The sequence below is a fragment of the Aquarana catesbeiana genome, linkage group LG11 (assembly GCF_042186555.1).
Source record: "Aquarana catesbeiana isolate 2022-GZ linkage group LG11, ASM4218655v1, whole genome shotgun sequence".
Classification (NCBI taxonomy): domain Eukaryota; kingdom Metazoa; phylum Chordata; class Amphibia; order Anura; family Ranidae; genus Aquarana; species Aquarana catesbeiana.
The window spans coordinates 80,003,346-80,014,128 of NC_133334.1; the positions used below are offsets into that span (position 1 = coordinate 80,003,346).

Sequence of the window (10,783 nt, forward strand, 5' to 3'; positions counted from 1 at the left end):
TTCAGATCCCTGAAAGGTGCTCCCCATAGCTCTACCGCCAGTACTACTGGAAACAACTCTAGCAGCACCATGTTCTTCAACAACCCCGCTTCTTTCCAAGAGTCTGGCCATGGCCCCGCACTCCACTTCCCCTGGAAAAAAGCCCCGAAACCTGTGGATCCTGCCGCATCCGTGTATAACTCTAAATCAAAGTTACTCACCGGCCCCGACATCCACAATGCCCTTCCGTTGAATTGCTTCAGGAACAAGTGCCATATCCCCAAGTCATCCCTGTGCTCCTTCATCAATCTTACAAAGTGCCTCGGGGACTCCACTCCCCCTGTGCTAGCCAACAGCCGCCTACTGAAAACCCTGCCCATGGGGATTATGCGACACGCAAAATTCAACTTACCCAAGACAGACTGTAAGGTCCTAAACTGTACCTTGCGTAGTCCTATGATTGACCTGACCTCCGCCTGCAATGTCCCCAACCTGTCCTCAGGCAGTCGGCACTCCATCACCTCTGAATCTAACACTATGCCCAGGAAACTAATCACCGTAGTCAGTCCTTCTGTCTTATCCAGTGCCAGTGGAATCCCAAATCCCGCTACGTGTTCCAGCGTTGTCAATAATACCGTACACACTTCGGATGAAGGCGGGCCTACACACAAAAAAATCATCCAGATAATGGATGATGGAATTCACTCCCGCGACGTCCCGGACCACCCATTCCACAAATGAACTGAAACGTTCAAACAGTGCACATGAAATAGAGCAGCCCATTGGCAAGCATCGATCCACATAATACTCCTCTTGCCAATGACAACCCAGGAGGTGAAAACTATCCGGGTGGACGGGAAGTAATCTGAAAGCAGCCTCAATGTCTGTTTTCGCCATCTTAGCCCCTCGCCCATAGCGCCTTACCCAAAAAAACAGCTGCGTCAAAAGATGTGTACGAAACCGCGCACATCTTTGGATCAATGGCATCGTTCACCGAACCCCCCTTGGGGAAAGAGAGGTGGTGAATCAGCCTATATTTCAGTGGCTCCTTTTTGGGGACCACCCCCAAAGGCGAGACCACCAAGTCGGGCATCGGCAACACCGAGAAAGGGCCTGCCATCCGCCCTAATGCAACTTCCTTCCGTAGTTTCTCTGAAACCACCTCTGGATGTTGCAGCGTTGAACGTAAGTTCCTGGCCATAGGGGGAGATACCACCAGACTTGCCAGTATCCTAAACCCCTCCAAAAACCCCTGGCCCAGGACCTGCGCTGCCTCCCTATTGGGGTATCTATCTAGAAACGGACACATCTTTTCCACCCTCACCAGCGTCCTCCCTTTTGTTCGCAGACTCTCCGTCCTTCCTTTTCCTTGTTTAAAACACTGGGACACCAGGTGGGCTCACCCACAACCAGAGCATTCATGCTTGAACTTGCAGTTCCCCCCGAATTTGCATGTGCCCTCGTTATATTGCCAACAGACTCCCTTTTTCTTTGCGGCCGATTGTCCGGGAGTAGCTGACCCACCGGCCCCACCTGGAAAAAACTGATTAGGTGCCCTCGCCAATGTCATCAAACGCATCCACTGATGTCCTTGTGATCCCACCGCAGAGCCGGGCGTATCGCCCTCCGCTGACGAAACTGCTCGTCATACCTCAACTATGCCACTCCCCCGTAGACTCTGTGAGCTTCTCCTATCGCATCCAAGTAACAGAAAAGCGTGGAGCAATGCTCCGGGTTTTTCTCCCCTATCATGCTGGCCAAAATAGCGAACGCCTGAAGCCAGTTCTGAAATGTCCTAGGTATGAGCCTGTACCTCCTCTTCTCCTCGTCCTTCTTTTTATTATCCTTCGGTTTTACCCTATCCAAGTTGAACTTCTCAAAGGGTAGAAGGGAAAATATTAGGGTTGTCCCGATACCGATACTAGTATCGGTATCGGCACCGATACCAAGCATTTGCCCAAGTACTTGTACTCGGGCAAATGCTCCCGATGCTTCCCCCGATACCTGGAAGACAGCTGTGATCGGCGCGTGGGGGAGTTACAAGCTTCTCCCCCAGCGGCTTTCACCAGCTTTAGTGACACAGCGGTGATTGGTCACCGCTGACTGTCACTGCATCCTCCTCCGTGCCCCCTCCTTTCCTCTGTGCCTCTCCGCTGTCCCCTCCGTTCTGCTCTCCTTATCTGTCCCCTCCGTTCTGCTCTCCTTATCTGTCCCCTCCGTTCTGCTCTCCTTATCTGTCCCCTCCGTTCCTCTCTCCTTATCTGTCTCCCTCCGTTCTCCCCCTCTGTTCCTCAGTCCCCCTCCTCCTTCCTTTGTGTATGGATAGAGTCAGCTGACTCTGTCCATTCACAATAACTGAAACATTGTAATCTCTTGTGATTACGATGTGTCAGTTTATGAATGGAGAGAAGCTGCTGTCTTCTCTCCATTCATTCTCAGTGCAGCTGACGCTGCAGAGAAAGGGACTGGGGAATCTCTATCCTCTGTCTCTTTCTCTGTCTCAAGGGGGAGATATCAGAGGGTTGTTAAGACCCCTGATATCTCACCAAAGCCCCCCAAAAGGGCTGATTAAAAAAAAAACAAAAAAAAAAAAACAATAAAGAATAAAAAAAATATTATTGTAAAAAATAAAAGTTGATAATAATAAAAAAAAAAAACACACACATACACCGTTCACCCCCCCCCCCCCAAAAAAAAAGCAAGCACTGTTAAAAAAAAAACAAAAAAAAAAACCCAAAAAACACTGTCACGTGACAGTTAAAAAAAAAGTATCGGTAATCGGTATCGGCGAGTACTTGAAAGAAAGTATCGGTACTTGTACTCGGTCCTAAAAAAGTGGTATCGGGACAACCCTAATTGTAACTAAGGAAAACTTTTTTTTATGTGTGACTTGGATTAGTTACTGAACATCAATGCAGCTCATAGTGTCACATTCAGACATGTCAGTGTCACTGTTGCTTGTCACACACATGTGGTGCTAACTGCAGGTCACATGACATGGTGGAAAGAAAAATTGGAAAAATAATTGCGCTTCAAGGTGTCTAAAACTATAATAAAAAGAGTAGCGATGTCTAAATGTGACACAAACACATGAATAAACAGAAGAAAAATTGGATGACTCGCGCTATGTGAATAGATATATGTGTGACCGGTTCGTCACACAAAGTACTAAATACACAATATCAGTGAATATATATACTGTCTGTGTAGTGATATATCACAATCAGTGCAAACAATTCACAAAAAATGATCAATAAAAACATAAATCATCAGTGCAATAATATATCGCAATCAGTGCAGACGATTTTAAAAAATATATAATCCAAACAACATAAACTGAAAAAACCATGTGAAGAAATCAAAAATAGTCCAAAAAAAAGGAACCCAAGACAAGGTGAGTTGGTGATTACAGGTCTTTCAACCGCATGGAACCTCAAATGTGTAGAACCACCACCAAAAGTAAGAGCCTGGCCGCTTACCAGAACCCCATGACCCCCCGTTACAGAGGGTCTAAAAGGGCTTTTGAGATCCTAGTGGTCCGGACTTCCCAGGAACGAAGATGGAACAAAAGGTGGGAGTGAAAACTGGAAAAGGGCGTCAGGTGCTGGAGTAGGGATGGATGGATCCACGAGAAGGGGCCTCAACCCTCAACATATTGGTGTCATCATAGGAGAGAAGAAAGGGAGGGCTCCCATAGTGTAAAATCAGATGATAATTTATTATAGAAAAAAACGTAAACACTTACATGTAGGTAAAACAATCAACATCATCAATTGGAAAAACGAACTGTGGCACCGGCCGGATGACCACAGATAGCTCGTCCTGTTGAAATTACAGCGACAGTGGGAGGTGGCGCGATGATACCGCTCAGCCCACATGACATGGTGACCTGAATTTAAACCTGTGGCAGGGGTGGGAAGGGGGGTACACAAGAGGGTATTTTTGTACACTGGCAAGAGAGGATTAGGCCCACACAACAGTTTGTTGTCACATGATGCAGAAACCCAGGAATTAATGAACTATTCAATTTTTTACTGGAACTGTACTGACAATAAAATGTTCTCCTGTCATACTGTGTCTTTTTTCTTTTTTCCTTTACCTCCAATAAAAGCATGCTTTGTATAGTAAATAATAAAAAATCACTTTGTCTTTAACTGCCTGCAGAGTTTGATGAAATGCAAAGAAAGGTGGCTAGTCTGTTCTTTGAAAATGTTATACCCAGTATGTTCTATTTCAGTCGAAAAATTCACCTGTTCTTGTAGAGGGATTGTGAAGTCTCATTTTGTTTTCTATAAAAATAACAAACATGTTATACTTACCTGCTCTGTTGCACTGGATTTGCACAGAGCAGCCCGGATCCTCCTTTTCTCGGGTCCCTCTTCTGTGCTCCTGGCCCCTCCCTCCTGTTGAGTGCCCCCACAGCAAGCAGCTTGCTATGGGGGCACCTGAGTTGAGTCACAGTTCCCTGTGTTCATTCAGACATGGAGCCCCGGCCCCACCCCCTCTCTCTCCTGATTGGCTAACTGACTTTGATTGACAGCAGCAGGCACCAATGGCACCGCTGCTGTGTCTCAGCCAATCAGGAGAAAGAGAGACGGACGGACGGCCGAGACACTCGTGGACATCGCTGGACAGATAGGGGGCTCAGGTAAGTCTTAGGGGGTGCTAGGGAGGCTGCTGCACACAGAAGGCTTTTTCTATGCAGATAAAAAAAAACCTTCTGACTTCACAATCACTTTTAGTAGCTTTTCTATTTACTTGTGCCCACAATCCTAATAGTGTAATAGCCGAGGTTATATAAAAGGTGTAGATGGACCTTGTCCAATAGGCCAGTATGAACAACAGAATGAGCATAGTGTTATGAGATTATGTCTGCACTGTAGAATGAAGAACAATATAAAAAAAAATTGAAATGACAAGAACAAAAAATTACACACCAAAACATATTAGCAAAAACACAGCTCCGCCAGTCCACAGCTCAGACACATCCCATTATCCCTCTTGTGCCTTACTATTGGTACACCTCTATGACATGTGGCCTTACCAGTTGAGTGTTAAAGGAGGTGGTAGGGGATGGTCCTGTCCTCTCAATAACAGCAGCTGGTTGAGATTTGCTTAAAGTGTATGTTATCCCAAAACTTTTTTTTAGTGTTAGGGAAGGTTTACAACCCCTATCAGATTTTTTTTCGTCCTGCTATGGATATTTCCCTGCATTTCCCTTCCTTAAGGCACGAAAGGAAATCTCTCTAGAGTTTACTGAAATTCCTGTCTTAGAGAATTGTCACACAAACAGGTGTCCCAACTTTATGTCCCGGAAACCATAGTCGCCAGGATCAATAGTGGGTGAATCTTACCAGCAGGGCCAAAGACTACAATTAAAAATTAAAGGAGAAATTTGGGGTAGATAAACAAATAAACATACATACTCACTTTCATGCTGCAGCATCAGTGTGATGCTGCAGCTTTCCCCCGCCAGCTGTAACAGGTGTTTTCTGTACTTACAGAAAATGCATGTAGCCTTAAAAAACGATTGCAGCCACTGCACCACTATGTCTGTAAAGGTTTAGGTCATGGTATAGCTAATAGTAGTTAGCCACATTCAATGTTAATGTTAACCACTTAAGGACTGGAAGGATTTGCCCGCTTAATGACCAGGCCATTTTTTGTGATACAGCACTGCATCGCTTTACCTGACAATTGCACGGTCGCGCGACACTGTGCCCAAACAAAATTTACGTCCTTTTTTCCCCACAAATAGAGCGTTCTTTAGGTTGTATTTGATCACCTCTGCAATTTTTTTTTTTTGCGCTATAAACAAAAAAAGAGCGACAATTTTGAAAAAAAACAATATTTTTTACTTTTTGCTATAATAAATATCCCCCAAAAAATGTAAAAAAAATCATTTCTTCATCAGTTTAGGCCGCTATATATTCTTCTACATGTTTTTGGTAAAAAAATCGCAATAAGCGTATTTTGATTGGTTTGCGCAAAAGTTATAGCATCTACAAAATAGGTAGGGGATAGATTTATGGCATTTTTTTATTAATTTTTGTTTTTCTAGTATTGGTGGTAATCTGCGATTTTGTAGCGGGACTGCGACATTGCGGCGGACAGATCGGACACTTTTGACACTTTTTTGGGACCACTGATATTTATACCGCGATCAGAGCTAAAAATAGCCACTGATTACTATATAAATGTCACTGGCAAGGAAGGGGTTAACACTATGGGGAAGATCAAGGGGTTAAATGTGTTCCCTCATGTGTGTTCTAACTGTGGGGGATAGGACTGCCTGGAGGAGGAGAGCGATCGCTGTTCCTTATCTTAAGGAACAGCAGATCTGTCTCTCCTCCCCTGACAGAAGGGTGATCCGTTTGTTTACATCGACAGATCTCCGTTCTGTCTCTGTCGGGAGCGATATGGGTGGCCGGCAGGCATCGCGACCGCTGGCCATGCTCTTAGGCTCCACGTTGCGCACGCCCCCTGGAGCTCTTAAAGCGGCCGACGTACCATGACGCTGATTCGCCCAGGGGAGCCAACCTGCCTCAGTATATCTGCAGCGGCTGGCCCTTAAGTGGTTTATTTACTACTTGCTACTAACTAGCTTCCTCAGTTATAATGTTCCTAACAATCAGTTGAACTGAAGAAGCCACTTGGATGATTAGCAAAAAGGCCATCGCCTTTTCGGGAAAAATATTTGCCTTCACTCATTGTCATGCATTTGAACAATTAGATGTATGGCATACTCTTCTAAACAACATATGAAATCCATACCATGGCAAAGTACATAGCATGAAGTACACGTCTCTTTGTATATACACATAATTTAAACACAGTGAAGTCTGTCAAGAATCAATTTGACATATTAACTTAAGACATGTTATTATTGAAAACATTTTATTTGCACATTGAGTAATTTATGGAGATGACTGTTTTCTAAGGAATTTATGTTATTGAAAGTTACATAATCAAAAAAGAAAAGAATTATATAAGATTTTTACATTTTTGTTGATTCAGGACAGGTAATTCAGGTCATGGTAAATGATCCATAAGATTGCCATTGTGGTGCTGTGCTGTGTTTCACTCCACATCTACAAAAAGAATATATTAGTTAGTGATCTCAGAACAAAACCAATGAGTCCCATTGTCGACATTTATAAGAAAACTGTTAAATTTCACAGGCCAATGGAAATGCTACAAATAAGTACAGTAAAACTTTGGATTGCGAGCATAATTCGTTCTGGAAACATGCTTGTAATCCAAAGCACTTACATCAAAGCGAATTTCCCCATAAGAAATAATGGAATGATTCGTTCCACATCCATTTATTCATAAGTCCTTCAGTTTATAGTCCATATAAAAAGATTGTGATAGGTTGTGTAACCATAAAATGTCCATCCACAAATGGAAGCCTCCACAAGGGGATTAGAAGCAAAATCTGTCAGGAGCTACAGAGTATAAAAGAGAAGAGAGGCGCCCCTAAGTGTAGCAATATGGTTACATTTAATGATACAACATTTAGCAAATCACATGGTTGATTTAAAAGAGGCACATCTAAGTATGCAGGCATCCAGGATAAAGCTGTCCACACCATCATCAATGTCATCCCTTCCACGCTGCACTTCATGAGCGCTTCAAGCCTTGCTTTTGGATCGCTCTACTATAGGGTAATCTTCCCGGTCATGATTGCAGACCAACACCGGTGAGAGCCCGCGGTGCGGTGAACGGTCTGTGGACAGCGTTACCCCGGATGCCTGCATACTTAGATATGCCTGTTTTAATCATCAACCATGTGAGTTGCTAGATGTTGTACCTTCATTAAATGTAACCATATTGCTACACTTAGAGGCGCCTCTCTTCTCTTTTATACTCAGTTGTGACATGACGCTACTTGTATATCAAGACATCGCTTGTATATCAAGTCAAAATGTATTAAAAATTTTTGTTTGTCTTGCAAAACGCTCTCAAACCAAGGTTTTACTGTACTTGTTTTATTTGCATTGATTTCTACAATTTCTGGACAAGTGTGTCATATAGCAAAATACTCAAGCAAAAAACATTAAATGGAAGCTACCATTCTCTCATCTCAGGCTAGTTATGTGACCAGTAATGAAGATAATTAGTATCAGCTTACTTGTCTCAAAAACTATCATGCAGCCCAAGATGCGAGAACAGTAGCTTCCCGATCTCAGGCTTCTGCTTCCGCCAGTCAAGTAGTTTGCATCATGACAGATTGCCTTTGCCTTGAGCTCATATATAGTATACACCCTGTCAAATTTTCAACTAGGGAGCGTAGTTGAGTAGAGCTGTGGTTTCATAGTACAGATCATCATTTGTATTGAATTTCACCCTAGTCAAATATGGTAAAAAAAATTGTGAAAAAGCTTCTTTTTAGCTAGGTGTTACTGGGGTTGATTTACTAAAACTGGAGAGTGCAAAATCTGGTGCAGCTCTGCATAGAAACCAATCAGCTTCCAGGTTTTTTTTCATCAAAGTGTAATTGATCAAACTGAAGTTAGAAGATGATTGGCCATCATGCACAGCTGCACCAGATTTTGCACTCTCCAGGTTTAGTAAATCAACCCCATTGCCACAAGATAACAATTAGGCTTTTAAAAAGAATGTTGACTTAAAACATTAACACCCCTTAATATAACCAACCTATATATTACCTACAATATTGTAATATTGTCAGAACAAATATTACAATATGAAAAAAAAGTAAAATAATAGTTTTTAACCTTAGGACCCTTACAGTTATTTTAAAGCAGAACTCCAAGTTTACTCATGTGGGGTTTATGCTGCTTTAAGGATTTCTGCCCTTTCTTTCATTCATTTTGCTACCCTAAAATTGAAATCATGACAAATAAATTAATTTTCACTATACTTCTGTTGCTGCAACTATGGGAGCTACGGGTCCACTACACAGAATTTGTATTGTCTTTTATCCACCCATCCTCTATCCATTCAAAAAACAAGCATTTTGTGAATGGAAAAGGGAGAGGAGGGGCAGATAAATGACAGTATGGGGGAGATTTACTAAAACAGGTGTACACAGAATCTGGTGTAGCTGTGCATAGTAACCAATATCGTCAAAGCTTAATTGAACAAGCTGAAGTCAGAAGCTGATTGGTTACTATGCACAGCTGCACCAGATTCTGCCCCCTATGGCTCTCATAGTCACAGCTTTGGAAGTATAGGGAAATCTATGCAATGCAGCATGAATAAATCTGTAAATATTAAAGAAAAGGTGGGGATCCTAAAAGTAGCGTATACCTGACATGAGAACTTTTTGCACAGCAGACTTTTAAGAAAAAATGTATGCCTGGAGTTCTGCTTTAAGTTTGACTGTAGAAGTACTAAGACTATGATGTCGAAACAGAACAAACCTGTTTTCTAAGTGTATTTGAGTGGTTTATTGTTGCAGGGGAGAAGTGTGGGAAGACTAATGCTTTGTTTAACAGAGACCACATCATTACATCCTGGTGTTTGCACATGCTTGTAATTCCTGTCCAGTACCATCATGGTCATGTAGGTACAAAGACAAACAGAGCATAACACGCACAAGTGGTTGTAAACTCTCCCCGACAACTTTGTCCCATGAGCTTGTAGATATCTCCTTACTTGCTTAGTATTGTTGTAATTAGGGTTGTCCCGATACCGATACTAGTATCGGTATCGGCACCGATACCTAGCATTTGCCCAAGTACTTGTACTCGGGCAAATGCTCCCGATGCTTCCTCCGATACCTAAAAGTCAGCTGTGATCGGCGCGTGGGGGAGATACAAGATTCTCCCCCAGCGGCTTTCAGCAGCTTTGTGACACAGCGGTGATCGCTCACCGCTGACTGTCACTGCATCCTCCTCCATGCCCCCTCCTTTCCTCTGTGCCTCTCCGCTGTCCCCCTCTGTTCTTCTCTCCTTTTCTGTCCCCCTCCGCTGTCCCCTCCTTTCCTATTTCCTCCTCTGTGCCTCTCCGCTGTCCCCTCCGTTCCCCCCTCCTTCTCTGTCCCCCTCCGTTCTCCCCCCCCGTTCCACTTTCCTCCTCTGTGCCTCTCCGCTGTCCCCTCCGTTCTCCCCCTCCGTTCCTCTTTCCTCCTCTGTGCCTCTCCGCTGTCCCCTCCGTTCTCCCCCTCCGTTCCCCCCTCCTTCTCTGTCCCCCTCCGTTCTCCCCCTCCGTTCCGCCGTCCTCCCCCTCCTTCCTTTGTGATTAGACAGAGTCAGCTGACTCTGTCCATTCACATAACTGAAACATTGTAATCTCCTGTGATTACGATGTGTCAGTTTATGAATGGAGAGGAGCCGCTGTCTTCTCTCCATTCATTTTCAGTGCAGCTGAGGCTGCAGAGAAAGGGACTGGGGAATCTCTATCCTCAGTCTCTTTCTCTGTCTCAAGGGGGAGATATCAGAGGTCTGTTAAGACCCCTGATATCTCACCAAAGCCCCCCAACAGGGCTGATTAAAAAAAAAACAAAAAAAACACATATTGCAATAAAGAATAAAAAAAAAAAATTATTGTAAAAAATAAAAATTGTAAATTTAAAAAAAAAAAAAAAAAAAAAAAACACACACACACACACACATACACCGTTCACCCCCCCCCCCCCAAAAAAAAAAAAAAAAAGCACTGTTAAAAAAAAAATTAAAAAAAAACACTGTCACGTGACATAAAAAAAAGTATCGGTATTCGGTATCGGCGAGTACTTGAAAAAAAAGTATCGGTACTTGTACTCGGTCCTGAAAAAGTGGTATCGGGACAACCCTAGAAAATATCTCCACATATTCCCCCTTCCAAATCTTATCTC

At 43.3% G+C, this 10,783-nt stretch overlaps 1 long non-coding RNA gene across 1 annotated transcript; it reads left to right on the plus strand.

Annotated features, from left to right (window-relative positions):
• Nucleotides 1-2,306: 2,306 nt before the first annotated feature.
• LOC141112972 (uncharacterized) lies at nucleotides 2,307-4,133 on the plus strand. Its single transcript, XR_012236678.1, has 2 exons — nucleotides 2,307-2,966; nucleotides 3,851-4,133. It is a non-coding gene; the product is annotated as an uncharacterized lncRNA (long non-coding RNA).
• The last annotated feature ends 6,650 nt before the right edge of the window (nucleotides 4,134-10,783 follow it).